Genomic DNA, 14,709 nt, shown 5'->3' with positions numbered 1-14,709 from the left:
CTCCTCACCTGGGAAGGCCTGGAGAGCCGGCACTGCAGACTGAGCCTGTCCCTTGTGACTGCAGGTCCTGCACCTCCTTTCCCGGAATGCTGCCCGGGAAGTGACTCAGGCCCAGCCCAGCACTCTGGAGGGGGAAACCCTGCTCAGAGCAGGAGGAGCACAGAACATGGTGGGTGGGGGGAGAGGGGGTAGAGGCAGGGCCCAGGGTGCCAGGGCAGAATGGGTGAACTGGCGGGTGGTATCCTTCAGGCAGACCCCGTGCTAGAGTCACTCCTTGGCCACACACCAGCTCACTCTGAGGGACAGCAGCAATTGCCCCCCTGCAAGTTCCCTTGTTACCTTCCCCTTGTTACCACGGTCACTTGCTCTTGTCTTTCTTCCTTGTCCCCACCAGGCGGCACCAAGAGGCTGGGATTGCCCTTCCTCCGGCTCCTCTGCCAGGCTTCAGTCTCTCGGTGGAAGTCTGGTGCAGGTGGGGACCCTGTCCTCCCCATCGCCCTGTCCTCCTCCCCACCTTAGTCTCCGGGTCCCCAGTGCCATACTGCCCGACCCGCCCCCTCTCCCCCAAGAATGGAAGTGAAACCACTGCGAAGGCTTGGATCCAGGACCCGGCCAGCTGGGTGTCCCTGGGGCCGTGGCCCTTCCACCCTGGCTGGGCTCCGCCTCCTTGAGGCTGGGGTCTTTCCACCTCCCGGTCCCCGTTTTTCTAGGCTGGGGTGCCCCGAGGGCGGGTCCTGGGGGCTGAGAACAGAGGAGCAGGTTCCCTCGCAGACTCCGGTTTTCCAGACCTCAGCAACCGCCTGTAAACAGTGGCACACGCAGTGGCCGAGCCCGGCTCTGCCCTACCGCCGCCCCTTCCTGCGCGTCTGTGCCTCTCTGGGACTTGGTGTCCCCGCGCAGAGGCCTCGTTCCCCAGCCCCCCGCCCCCGTCCCCCGGGTCCCCGCGTCCGCGGTCTCTTCCTCGCTCTCTCTTCTTATCTGCTTCCTGCCTCCCCCGTCGCGCCGTCGGTCTTTTTCTCGCGCTCCCAGACTCTGCGGGTCGCCGCCCCGGGCTGCGAGCCCCCGCCGCCGCCGCCCCCGCCCCTCCCCGCGCCCCTCGGGCTTCCTCCGCCCCCGGCTGCGCCCGGGCGCCCGCATCCCGGCCCCTCGCCCGGCCCGCACTCCCCGGCTGGCTGGCGGCGCGGGTCCAGGACGCTCCCCGCGCGGCCGCGCGGGGGGCCTCGCCGCTTACCCCCTCCGACGTGCGGGGCGCCCCCCGGCCGCGCGCTGGCCAGGGCCGGGGTGGGGGGCCGGCTCCCCACACACCCCCCTCCCAGCTCCCCGCCCCGCGCCCGCGTCCCCGCCCCCGGCCCGCCGGGCGCCCGGCCGGATGGGCTGCACCGTGAGCCTGGTGTGCTGCGAGGCGCTGGAGCCCGGGCCCCCCTGCGGCCCCCAGCCCCCGGGGAGCCCCCCGGCCTCGGCGCGGGTCGAGCGCTGGGAGCCCGGGGCCTCCGGGCGCGCCGAAAGCGGGCGGCTGCCGCTTCAGGTAGGACGCCACGGGGCGGCTGGGGGGAGCGGGTGGCGGTGGCCAGGCAGAGCCCGGCTTACCTGAGACAGGTAGGGAGCCGCGCCGGGCAAGCGCCCGTCAGCCCGAAGCCGGGGCCCATGGCCCCGGGGCGTGGAGGGGGTGGAGGCGCGGGTCGGGCCGCTACCGGGTGAGGAGGCCCGAGCTGAGCCGAGATCCCTCCTGAGTCTCTCGTGTCCTTGGAAGAGACGAATGTAGGACCGTCACTTAAAAGGGCAAATGGTTCAGGTCAGTTTTAGGGCCGGGCTGGGAATGCTGGAGAAAGGCTCTGAAAGAATTTATTTCCCCTGAGCTGGTCCAGAGTTGACCGTGGGTCCCAGGGGTAGCTGTGGTGGTTGTCGCCCACCTCTATAGGCAGGAGGGAGGGGCCTTCTGAACCCGGGAAAGCCCTACCAGAGCAAGGACTGACCTAAAGATGATCTGGGGAGCTGGACCCCCCCCCCCGACACCAGCCCCCCTTTCTCTGTTTCCGGTAAGTCTGGGCACCTTGTGAATGGGCAGCAGACCCAGAGGGTTAGGGATTGGCCCAGGCTGGGAGGTGGGCGTTTGTTCTGTCTGCCGGGGAACCACTATATGTGGGCACTAGATTTCTCCAAGGAGGAAGTGGAGGACAAGGAGACATTTGGGGTCACTAGGTAGGACTAGGTAACTTTGCTCTAGGCTACCTGCTTAATCCCAACTTACCTGCCAGCCTGGGGCTGGGAAGTTTCCAGCCTCCTCAGATTTGTTTTGCTGCTCTGGGTTTGGATTATGCTGGGGTCTTACATCCTACCACCTGAGGCACACGGAGTTCCGGGCAACACAGTGTACCAGTGGGGCAGAGTACTTGTCCCGACCTTGTGGTGGTGGTGCAGTTGTGATTAGGATGGGAGCCTGAATTAGCTTAGTGCCCCAGGGTAGGGTGAGGCCTCTGGGGGTCAGCTGGGTATCCCAGACTATGGCTTCTCAGTCCTCACAAAGGGGGCAGAGAGTCTGGAGAGTGAAAGTGACCTGGCCCAACACCCTCAGGTCAGGCCCTTCGAGAGGTCATCAGGACTTCTCCTCTGACCCAGAGCCTCAAGAACCCGCTCTGTCCTTGGAGGTTTCAGGCAGACGTGAGTTCACAGTCTCCCTACCTCATCTGTTCCTATCTCAGACCTTTCTTCACTTGGCTTTCTCTGTCTCCCTACCTCTGCACTTGTGATGCGGGTGGCTGTGGACTAGGGACCAGGTGGGCCACTAGGCAGGGACAGGGACAGGTAGTCGGGTTTGGCATCCCTCCTGAGGAAGAAGCCAGAGGCAGTGGATGTGGGTGATCAAGGAGAAGGGAGGAGTGGGAAGAGGAGTGAGTGCGTGGGTGTGTGAGAGCCACAGGGACAGGGATGGGGACAAGTGTCTGTCTGCATTCGGATGAGCTGGTTTCTGAGCGGCCTCTTGAGAGGGCCTGGCGCTCGCCCATGACTCACTCCCTCCTTCGTCTGCGGGATGAAACCCCATCCCAGCCCCGGCCTGGCCTGTGCGTGCTACTCTCCTGGCCCTGGCTCCAGTGGGGGACGCTGCCCCTGGCTGCTCTCTCCCCTCACCAGCGCACCCCCTGCCCCTTTATACCGCAGGTCTCAGGAGACCCAGGACAGAACAGCCAGGCGGCCTCTCAGCCTCTCGCTCCCTGGCCTGGCTCGGTTGGAGGAGGAGGCGTTTACCACGTTCTTGTGGCAGATAAACATCTCTTGGGCTCTCAGCTCCCCTCAGGAGTCAGGGCTTAGAAGTTACTCGGCCTCTGGGATCCTAGCCAGGGCACTCCCACTGACATTGTGCCACCGACATGTCACCGTTGCTGCCACTAAGCGTGTTCCCCTGTTCTCCTCCAACAGGACTGCTAAGCTTCTCTTCTCAGGCTGTAGGCTCCTATGGCTTCCTCCGCCCACAGCCCGCTCCGCCCACCTCGGGGCAGCCCCCTCCCATCCAGGTCACATTGCCCTCTTGCCCCCCCTCCCCAACAGGGCTGCCCCAGCTTAGTCCCTGAAGCAGGCTGTCCTCTGCTCAGAGCACACTGCCTTCTTCTCTCTGGCGGCCTGCTTGATCCTCCCAGGCTCTGTGGCCCACGCTGCTCTCCCCCTCCATCCCCAATTTGTGGCCTGCTCATGCCTGCTCTGGGGAGACCTGCGCACTTTGCCTCCCTGGCCTCAGAGCCCCAGCTCTGGGGTTTTGGGGCTTGGAAGTATAGGCTCTTCACCCCTCAGGTGGCCCCCTCAGGGGCGCATGATCGCCCTACGTCCTGAGCTCTCTTTGGTTCTACACATCAGCCAGCCGACCTTGGGAGAAGGGAAGGTGGGGTTTGGCACCCCTCCTGAGCATTCCCGCCAAGCCTTCTCTGACCTGGGTGCCAAGGGGCCTGGAGGGCATCTCCAGGTGCCAGCCTCGCCTCCTCGCTTTCTGCCGTAGCCCGAGACAAGTGGGTGCTTGTCCGCTGGTGGCAGGAGCCAAGAGGAGGAGACTTTGGGCTCCTTCTGCCTTCTGTCTTGAAAAACCAGCCCCCCGGGGTCATTTGCTGTGGCTTCTCCCCAATTGCCTAGGAGCCCCGTTGAGTTTAGGATTTCCCCAGGAGGTCATGTCCTGCAGCCTCCCTTGTGTTCCTATTGTGGGGTCCTACACCCCTGATGGAAGTTCTTGAACCCCCTCTGCTATGGGTTGAATTACTTCCTGTTTCTCTCTAGTTATCTATGATCATAGACACCCCCCCCCAAAGGCGAAAAGGATCTTGATTAGTGGTTCTGAACTGTTTGCAGTCTTAGATCCCTTTAAGAATCTGACGAAAGCTATGGATGTTCTTGCTAAGGAAATGTGCACGGGTATGTGAACACACACACACACACAAATGTCATATACCTCTTCAAGCCTACCCCGCTGCATCTCATGCCTGCATTTCACAATGAGGACACTGAACCCAGAGAGAAATGACTTGCCCAAGGCCACAAAACAAGTGAGTGGCAGAGTGAGGATCATGACCCAGGTGTCCTGACCCCCAACAAGTGGAAGTTTTGTTTCCAGAGGCAACCTGGCCTTTTCCAAAGGCTGTCTGCCAAGGCCTGGCCATTTATGTGTTCAACTAGAATTTTTCTGGGGGCAGTTTGAGGGAGTATTTATTACCTTAGCTTTTAACTGAGTTTATTTCATTGTAGGTTAATGTACCTTTAAAAATTTATTTATTTATTTTTAAAGATTTTATTTATTTATTTGACAGGTAGAGACACAGAGAGGGAGCACAAGCAGGGGGAGTGGGAGAAGGAGAAGGAGAAGTAGGCTTCCCGCTGAGCAGGGAGCCTCATGCGGGGCTCAATCCCAGGACCCTTGGACCATGACCTGAGCTGAAGGCAGCAGCTCAACCAACTGAGCCACGGAGGTGCCCCCCAAATTTACTTTTATTGAGATACATTTGACATGTGATACTGTATAAGCCAAAAGTGTACAAGGCATTGTTATAATACATTTATACTTTGCCATGTGATTACTGCTGGAATCTCAGCTGCCACATTTACAAGTCACATCATTTTTTTGTGTTTTTTTTTTTTTTTTTTTTTTTTTTGGTAGTGGGAACAATTAAGTCCTTTAGTCAACATGCATTTTTAAGCACTTGCTCTAAGAAGCCAGGCATTGAGCTAGGAGCTGGGGATGGAGCAGGAAAGCAGACAGTCCCTGTTCTTGCCTTCAGAGATGGTGTCAGTCCGGCGGGACAGACAGAATAGAGCGGAAACAAATAGTTGGCGACTAAATGCGGTACTGGAAACAGTGCCATGGGAGAGAAGTAAGGGTGTCATGGGAGCCAGTGGAGGGGTCAGATCTCCACTGGGAAGGTGGAGAAAGTGGTGTTTAAGCGAGAAGACCAAGTGCAAGCAGAAGGTAGGGAAGAGAAGCATCCCAAAGGGTGGGAACAGCGCAGTTGAAGGTCCTGAGATGAAGAGGTATGAGCCCTTATAGGATTTGACAGAGACTTTCTCTGGCTGCTCCTGGCTTTCCATGAACCCTGCACTCCATGCACTGTGGATATGGATTGGAAACAGTGAGGCGCAAAGCCAGGAGACCTGCCTGGAGTAGGCGGTTGCAGTCATCTTGGTGAGAGGGTGGCGGTTTAGGTTAGGCGGCTGGCCACAGGGAGGGCTTAGGGGAGTGAGGCCAAGCCTGAGTCAGGAGAGAAAGGACAAGGACAGGAGGTGGAGAGGGGCTGGGAATGGGTGGGTGCGAGGCAGAGATGTGTATGAACCTGACCCCTTTATTTTCAGTGCAGTTGCTAAGCCTTCATCAGGCACTTCTCCATTTCAGTTTAGTATTTTATCAATATGAAGTGTTTCATAAATACAGAAAAGCACATGAATTTTCCCAGACCAAACATGCCCATGTGCCCATGACCCAGTGCTCAGCCAGCAATGGGTTGTTACATCTGGAAGCCTTTCCCCATGCCCCCTGCCAGTGACTAATCCCCCTCTAAGGCTTCTTGGCTATCCTGACTTCTAACAACACAGATTTGCCTGTTGTGGAGCTTCTTATAAATGGAGCATGTCCTCTGGGTTATTTCGTGCCTGATTTCTTTCTTCTTCTTCTTCTTTTTTTTTTAAAGATTTTATTTATTTGACAGAGGAGAGATCACAAGTAGGCAGAGAGGCAGTCAGAGAGAGGAAGAAGCAGGCTCCCTGCTGAGCAGAGAGCCAGATGCAGGGCTCTGTCCCAGGACCCTGAGACCATGACCCGAGCTGAAGGCAGAGGCTTAGCCCACTGAGCCACCCAGGCGCCCCTCGTGCCTGATTTCTTTTGCTCAACATTAGGGTTGTGAATTTCATCCTTCGTCTTACACCTGCTTGGAGGTGTTCCTTCTTATTGTCAGACACCATTCCACCAGGTGAAGAGACACAATTTATTTATCAGTTCTGCTACTGACAGGCCTTTGGGGGTGTTTCTGGTTTGGGGCTATTGTAAACAGCTCTGCTGTGAACATTTATTTTTTTAAGATTTTATTTATTTATTTGACAGAGAGAGAGGTCACAAGTAGGCAGAGAGAGAGGGGGAAGCAGGCTTCCTGCTGAGCAGAGAGCCCAGGACCCTGAGATCATGACCCCAGCCGAAGGCAAAGGCTTAACCCACTGAGCCACCCAGGTGCCCCAGCTGTGAACATTTTTGTGCCTGTCTTTTGGTTGTGCTTTCTGGCGGGCTGATTCATTCCTCTGTTTTGATGAGTGTCTCTGGAAGACCCCAGCATCCCAAGAATCAGAGGCATCATTCTACAAAGGGAGCACTTCAGGCATTTTGGGGAAGGGGAGATTCTCCAGCACCCTAATATGTCCCCGTCTCAAGATGAGGCTCAGGTAGGAGGAGAATGGGGAAGAAGCTCTGGAGGCCTGCACTGGAGTAGGGGTGGGTGGAAGTCCGCTGACCACATCTCTGGACTTACCTACTGTCTAGGGGCAGGTCTGGGTCCCTGGTGGGTCAGGAGGGTATGAAGCCGAGGATGGGCCATGCCTCCAACCGTCCCTCCTTCCCAAAGGGCAGGAAGCCAGTCACTGCCTCCCTGTTTGATGTATGAACTTGCCAAGGGCCCCTGGCACCAGGACTGAGTGTGGTGCCAAGGGCAGGCAAGCTACAGCAGCCCCTGGAGGGGCAGCAACCTGTGGGTGGGAAGCAGAGGCTGCTGTCTGCAGAAAAGCCAAGTGGTGGGGAGCAAAGGGAACATAGACAATGTCCAGGGTTCGGTCCCCCTGCTGACTGTCCTAGCTCTGGTCCCTAAGTTGACCCCCTCCCCACTGGACACAACAGCCCTGACATTTTGAGCCAGCCCCTCTCTCTCCCAGCCTGAAAAGTCCTAGGGCCCCCGAGCAGAGGCTGGGTCTCCAAACCCACCCTGGGATAAGGGATGGAGGACTTCGGCCTTACTGTTTCTTCCTGACTTAGGTTATGAGAGCGGTAGGGTACTTCTGGTGATACCTCGTCACAAAGCTCTCTGTTTCCCCAGGAAATCGGGGAGCCAGGGCTTTTTATTTTTTTATTTTATTTATTTTTAAAAATTCTATTTATTGATTTGTCAGAGAGAAAGAACACAAGCAGAGGGAGAAACAGTTTCCCCACTGAGCAGGGCGCCGGATGCAGGACTCTATCGGGGGCCCTGGGATCATGACCTGAGCTGAGAGCAGACGCCCAACCGACCGAGCCACCCTGGTGTCCCAAGGAGCCAGTGTTTTTATTTATTTTTTATATTTTGTTAAATATTTTATTTTATTTTTAAAATATTTTATTTATTTATTTGACAGAGAGATTACAAGTAAGCAGAGAGGCAGGCAGAGAGAGAGAGGGGACGCAGGCTCCCTGCTGAGCAGAGATTCCCAATTCGGGGCTCGCTCCCAGGACCCTGAGATCAGGACCCAAGCCGAAGGCAGAGACTTAACCTACTGAGCCTCCCAGGTGCCCCGGAGCCAGTGATTTTAGACCAGAGTCCAGTTCTTGAGAGCTTGGTATCCTAGGTACGTAGCAGAGGGTGGGCTCAATAAGGGTTGCCCAGCGGAAGGACGGCTGCATGTGAGACTGGGACAGACAGAGACCCCAGAGAGGCGAGAGAACCCAGGGGGAGGCTGGGCACAGGGTCTGGCCGTGGGCAGGTGTGGCCTGCTGTGCTGGGTGGGCTGTCCTGCTTGGGAAGCTGAGACCCCTGCTCCACCTTGGGGCTCTCCCTGGGCCTGAGCTCCTCTGGGCACCCCCTGGATGGGCATGGGTGTGGGGAGGGGATGGGACTGAGGATGGGACCACCGGGGTCAAGTTCAGCCATTGTCAGCAGTCCACTGATGGTGGCCTTTTCGAGGCTTGGAGCGAGTGGAAGGGAGTAAGACCCTGTGACCTGCCCAGCCTTCGTCCTCGTGCCCATTGCCTTTCTTCTCTGCCACTCACCTGCCTGCGGCCAAGTCCTGAGGACACACACTAGTCTTCCCCAGTAAGACCTCACCCTCCGTTTAGAGGCCCAGGTTGGGGGGCAGGGGGAAGATGCACTGGAAGGCCTGAATAAGCTGCCCCCTGGTTTAGAGCAGGGGTGGCCTAGTTTGCCTGGGGCAGTCTAGAAAGCCCTCCCAGAGGAGGTGACATGTTGACCTGGGTCCTACAGGGTGAGTAGGACCTCTCTCTCACTGACAGAGAGGGGAGGAAGGCTCAGGGGCATGAAAGTGTGTGGTACCCTCAGGGAGCTGGAGCATAGGGTGGGAAGGGAGAGGCTGCATCAGAAGCTGGAAAAGAGGTAGGTCAGTGAGGGCAGGGCCTTGAATGCCAAGCTAAAGAGTTTGGACTTCAGACTTAATGTGGGTCATAAAAAGCCCCTGGAAGGTTTAGCGGTCTGTGTGTAGGGAGCGGGTGGAGTCTGTGTTTTAAAATATCTCCGGCACAGTGTGGGAGATGGATGAGAGGTGGGTGCGGGATGCCTGGAGCCGGTGATGGGTCTTTCCCCTGTGGCTGAACCAGATGGGGATCTGCGTGTGTGCACCTGTGTGCGTGTGTGTGTGTGTGTGTGTGTGTGTATGCGTGCATGCATGTGTGTGTGTAGACGGGTGCCCTTGGAAGCTGGTTCCCCTTCTTTATCCCTGAGTTCACCTCTGCCAACCCCTTCATCCCCTAACTAATAGCCTCGAGAACTCTGGTCTGGCAGGCCAGGGGTTAAGCTGGGAACTCACCTGGAGGGCATACAGCTGGCTCTTGGCCATGTCCCTTTGGCTCACTTTTACCTTCTGCCCAGCCCAGACATCACTCCCACGGAGGCCGGGCAGGGGACAGGCCTGGCTTTGTTGGGACCCTGAGACCTGGCCGGGCTAGGCCTGCCGGCTCTGCCCGGGAAGGGATGGAGGGCAAGGAATGGCGGGGGTGGGGAGAGATGGAGATTGCAGGGACTGGGTGCTGCCAGGAGTCCCTTGGCTGACACCTCGGGCACACCCCAGTCACATGCCCAAGGGGGGTGCTTTGGGACAGGGGGGCAAGGATGGCAAGAAATGAACGGGGTTGGAAAAGTCTCCAGAGCCACCTTCTCCTTCCTCTTTTGCTCCCTGTGGTCCCCGGGCCTCGTCCTCGCCCTGGGGAGAGAAGGTGCTCTCGCTTGTGGGAATCAGGACCCTTTGGGGGGAGCCATTGTGCCTTCTTTCTCTCTCCGCGTGTCTGTCTTGCCCACTTCTCAGGAGTCGCGGTTCCCTTTTCTACCCTCTTTTTTTCCCCGGAAGGCAGAAAACAGGAGGGCTGGCACCTCTTTCCTAGGGGACGCAGTGTGAGGTGGTGGGTGGTGACCCAGGGGACTTTGGGGCGAAACTGTTGTCAGCTTTGGGCTTTGCCACTTCAGGGCTGTGCATCGCTGAGCACGTTATATAACCTCTCTGTGCCTCGATACCCTCTGCTGCCTCAGAAGCACTTAGAACAGTTTGGGGCTTGTTGCTGTCCCTTAATGAAGGGTAGCTGTTGTTGCTGTTATGACTACTGAGTGGTTGTGTGAGTCTGGGTCCTCCGGGAAACAAGATGTCAGTAAAGGTGTGAAGATTTTATTAGGGGAAATGGCTGAGCGAAAGGAAGGAGCCACGGAAGGCTGGGAGAGCCTTCAGATGGCCACGCAAGTCCGAGCCTGAGTGAAGGGGAGCCTGAGTGAGCCCGGTGGGACGGAAGTGTCCTCGCCCTCGGTGCACGCCGGAGCCAGGCTGACAGGGGATCCATGAACCCAGGTTGGCCGGAAGTCTTGGGTCTGTCAAGAACAAGGCTGACAGAGCTGCCCTAGCCCTCCAAGAACGGCGGCCTCCTCTGGCGGCTTGGCCCTGGTGAGCGGTGAGCGAGCACCGGTAGTGATTTCAGAGTGCTCAGCTGGGGCCTTGGGGCCTTGGCTGGTCCTGCTCCCTCTGGCAGGACGACTGAAAGGTGCATTCCTGTGGCTGCCACAGGGCCTGGAGACCAGGAGGAGGAAAGGCCTTTGGTCCTGGGGGATCTGGGGCAGCTGTTGAGAGGGGTGGAGGGGAAGGACCCGTAGGTGTGGCAGGAGGCAGCAGACTGGGGCCCGGGCTGTCTTGCTTCCTCCCAGGCCTGGGCCTGCTGAGTCTGGCCTCAGGCTGGATTCTGGCTGTTGAGTTACTTGTCCTAGTCACAGGAAATGGATGCCCTTCTCTGAGGGCAGAGGGATGACCCCGCTGGCCTTTGGTATGACCCTCTGGTTCCCCTCCCCATCTTTCCTTTGTGCTTGGGGGTGTCTCGGTGCTGAGGAGGGAACGGAGGCATGGGCACCTCAGGCCTGTGAGAGCCTACCCTGGGGTGGGGGGCATTCCAGACTCTGTGTTTTGCTGTTCTCTTCTCCCCGCCCCTCCCCCCAACAGAGCCATCCATCCCAAAGTTCATCTTGGGGAGGATGGGCAGCCTGACACCAGGCCTGACACTACCCTTGGGTGTCCTCAGGGGCTGGCTTGGGGCTGGCTGGGCTGGCCTGAGCAGGGGGCACGGGTGCGGAGAGTGTGTGCCAAGCTGCGACACCATTAGGGGAATGAAGTTGGAGCAGGAGCGAGCTGGGCACTGAGCTGAGGCCATCTGTAGGAGGTTGGAGCAGGCCCAGCTTGGCCAGACTGCCCCCCCCCCCGTACCCCCCACCCTACCCCGTGGGCTCTCTGCCTTTGCAGCTGCCGGCAGACTGCATTGAGATGCCCGAGCCACCCAGACGGCCTCTTGAACCCCAGCCACTCAATATGCTAAGCAGGGCTAATTTATTCCTTTGCCTCTTAATGGAATTGCACAAAGACAGCAGGGGGTGAGCAGGGTGGAGGTAGCCCTGGGGTGGGGGTGGGGGGTTCTTCGCTGGTTCTTCTGCATTCTGAGGCAAGACCCCTGGGCTCCCTGCAGGACTCCACACTGCCTTTTCCAAGGCTGCAGTCCAGACAGGAAGCCCTGTAGCCCCGGGAGCCTGGATGGGAGCAGAGATGGGGGTCAGGCAGCTGGGCGAATCCTTGCTTACCGATTTTTAGCAGGGTGCCCTGGAAAAGCTGCTTGGTGCCCCTGAGCCTTCACTTCCTCTCCCATGAGAATGGGCGCACAGAGCCCACCTCGCCTGGCTGTTCTGCAGGGCTGGCCGCACAGTCTGTGCCAAGCCCTGGGACACAGTGGGCAGGCTGGTCCAGCCTGTCCACACTCTGTTCTTGTTGGCATCTCCTGTCGCTCCTTGGTCACCCGCTGCAGTCCTGAATCCTGAGGTCAGCTGCGGATGGGTGTTGGGGGAGGGGCGGTTCTGGGAGCTCTGCTCTGGGTATAGGGATTGGGTGAGGGGCAGGGACAGGGGAGCGTAGAACACTACAATGAGGAAATGAGGGAGGGTTTGTGGTAGAAAAGCATGAGCCCAGGGCATGGGCTCCTCTTGTCACCAGTCTGGGCTCTGTCCCTCATAACTTTGTGAGCTCAGTTTCCTCATCTGGGAAATGGGAATGATGGCACTCGCTTCACAGGGTTAGCCAGGAGATTGGGGCGGCTGATGTGCGTCAAGCTCCTAGCACACAGGAGGTCCCCAGTAAACATCAGTGTCCTTCCCCTGGAAGGAGGCTTTGGGATCATCTGGTTGACCCCTTCCCTCGCTGCCAGAAGCCTCCCCTGGGAACTGCTTTCGGAAAGAAGAAAGCAGGAGTAGGAATGAAGGGGAGCCCTGGGCTTGGGACCTCTGACTTGTCTGGCAGGTCAGAGGTCACTGGGTGATCATGATAATCAATGCTCTTAAAGACAGCCTCACGAGATGCTCCCAACAACCCTGGAAAGATGTGAGCCGGCACCATTAGCCTCTTTCAGAGATGGGGAAGTTGAGGCCCTGGGAGGTGACTTGTCAATGGCCCCTCTGCTGTTAGTGTAGTCAGGACATGAGCCAGGAACCTTAAGACCTCTTGTGCACATGGCCTCTCTCCTGCTTCTTACCTGTTCTTCTGAGTAGGACAGCTCCTCCCCGCCCCCAGTAGGACGGGTTTGGGGTGTGCAGTAGGAGCAAAGGAAAAGGTTCAGCTTGTTTCCTCTGGCCTCTTTGGGTCAAGAAGCTATGATCTTGCTTGACTGATCAGTCCTTCTCCTGGGACCCCTCACCCCCATGCAGGCTTGGCCTTCAGCCCTGAAGAAGGTATCCACCCTTCTCCAGCTAGACCCAAGGCAGCCTAGGGAAGGGGGAGGGAGATGGGGTGGTCTGCGGTCCTGCCCCCTTCTCTGGGGATAGGGTAGGCTTAGGCTTATTGCCCCCTCACTTAAGCTGGGCAAGGAAGCCCGGCTACCTCTCTCTCAATGTCTTCAGCAGGTTAGTACTTCTGACTGCCTCCTCCAGGAAGCCACTTTGAGCCCTAGCTTTCTCCCTGCCCCTTGAGCCAATGCCCCCTCCCCAGCAAGCTCTTCTGTGGCCTCTTGTGGCTATGAGAACAGCCCTCATTTTGCTTCCCAGACCCACTGATGGGCATTTCCAGCTCTGGGGTCTCCCCTTCCCTCCTGCTTCCCCCAATTTTCTCCCCTTCTGGGAGCCAGAGGCCCTTTGTGAAGCTTTTTATGTGGATTTGAGCTTCCAAGGCTGGGCAGGGGGGACAAAGGGACACCCCTCTCGCCCCTCTCCATTGTCCCATCACTTCCCAGGAGGCTGCACGTGTGCGTGGGTACCTGTGTGTGTGTGTGTGCGTGCATGCGTTCCAGTCCATGTCTGAGCTTGGTGACTTTTATATGTAACGTGGGTGTAGGGCGGAATCTTGAATCAGGGATGCCGAGCAGTCTTGGGGCCTCTCCTCCAAGGCTGAGAGGCCCTGGTGGGTGGAAGGAGATTGGGTGCTTTTGAGAGGGTGTGTGGCCTGAGGACAAGACTGTCCCCAGGAACCCGTGCTGTCCTCCCCGCCCCCCACGTCCCAACCTCTACCCAGCTCTCTGTTTCTCTTGTCATTTGTCTCTTTGTCTGTCTCTCGCTCCCTGTCCTGCCCCTTCTCTGTCCTCCTAGCTCACTCGGTCCATGCCCATCCCCATGCCCATCCCTCGCTCTCAGCCTGGCCTCTGCCTCCTTTGGCACAGCCCCCTGTCCCCGAGGAGAACAAGGCAGACCCCACTCTCTGTCCCTGGATGGCAGCTCCAGGGAGGCCTGTCACCTACTGCCTTCCCAGTCTCCTGTGCTTTTCTGGACTTCTGCCCCCAGCTCAGCCCTCTCTGGCCCTGACTCCTGCCCTGGGCTCTGCTCTTCAGCCCCTCCCTCAGGCCACGGGTGTCTCCTCCCAGGCGTGCCATTCCCACAGCCTCAGCCCTGGCTCCCCTTTACCCTGGCTAGCCTAATGTCCCCACAGCCGAGAATAACTCTGGGTGGCTGGCCACCCGCTGGGGACTGGCTAAAAATGGACCCATGCTTGGGGTGCTTTCAGAACAGTCTGGGGTGAAGGCAGGGTCCACCCTGCAGGTCCCTCATCGTCTCCTTGGGGGACATATTCTGCCAGGGCTCCGGGGCCTCCCCACCACCCTGCTGCAGCCAGAAGACTGGTTGGAGGGCCATGGGCCCCAGCGACATCTGGGAGAGACTTTCCGGTGCTGGTGGGTGACACGTGGGCAGAGGGACGTGCACTGAGTGCTGGGATCCACCCGGAATTCCTCGCTGGTAAGTGTCAGGGGCCCGGGCTTGAACCCAAGTGGGTGGCCTCTGGCCCTCTCCAGCCCTTGGAGACCCTTGTCTCTTCCTGGCCTCTTGGGTTCCTCCCTGGGTCTGAGTCTTCATTTCATCTGGTCTCCAGACCACTCCCATCATGGACTCTGGGGCTCTGAGGGGGGTGCAGAGCTTCTTGGAGAGGAGAGCCTGGCCGGCTGCCTGCGTGTGCAGAGTGGGGAAGGGGCAGGTATGGGCCAGTGCCTAGTGAGGGCCTCAGTCTGGGCTCTGGACTTTTCAGTTAATTCCCAAGAGCTTTTTGCTTTGTTTTCTGAATATTCTTTTTATTCTTTGTTTTTTGCCTCCTGTTCTTGTTTCATAGATGTACCTTCTTCTCTGGCCTCTGTGAATGCCAATAACTTGATCTGAAGTGTTCTTCTCCCTGCGCCCCACCTGTTCCTCCAAGTGGCTCCAAGTGGCTCTGTGTCTCTAGTTCTTCCCTTGTAAGCTTTCCCTGCAGCCTGGGTTCTCGCCTTGTATTTCAAACGGGAACCTAATGGGTGGA

The 14,709-nt window shown here is 58.1% G+C and overlaps 1 protein-coding gene and 1 long non-coding RNA gene across 5 annotated transcripts in view; one reads left to right on the top strand and one right to left on the bottom strand.

The window, feature by feature from the left end:
* The window catches only part of RUFY4 (RUN and FYVE domain containing 4), a 20,586-nt gene extending 18,789 nt beyond the window's left edge, over positions 1 to 1,797 (bottom strand). For 2 of the 4 annotated variants that reach the window (XM_059393452.1, XM_059393454.1), the window contains exon 1: positions 9 to 975. The gene's annotated coding sequence lies outside the window, so the exon portion shown is untranslated. Of the gene's footprint in view, positions 1 to 8; positions 976 to 1,587 lie in introns of those variants that run through there. The other 2 variants (XM_059393455.1, XM_059393456.1) reach the window with 2 other exon arrangements.
* Positions 1,461 to 14,709, top strand: LOC132013535 (uncharacterized). The gene is made up of 3 exons (XR_009403030.1): positions 1,461 to 1,525; positions 14,002 to 14,159; positions 14,527 to 14,709. It is a non-coding gene; the product is annotated as an uncharacterized LOC132013535 (long non-coding RNA).

This window comes from Mustela nigripes, chromosome 3 (genome assembly GCF_022355385.1).
Source record: "Mustela nigripes isolate SB6536 chromosome 3, MUSNIG.SB6536, whole genome shotgun sequence".
Lineage (NCBI taxonomy): Eukaryota > Metazoa > Chordata > Mammalia > Carnivora > Mustelidae > Mustela > Mustela nigripes.
This window is presented reverse-complemented; position numbering and strand designations above follow the sequence as displayed.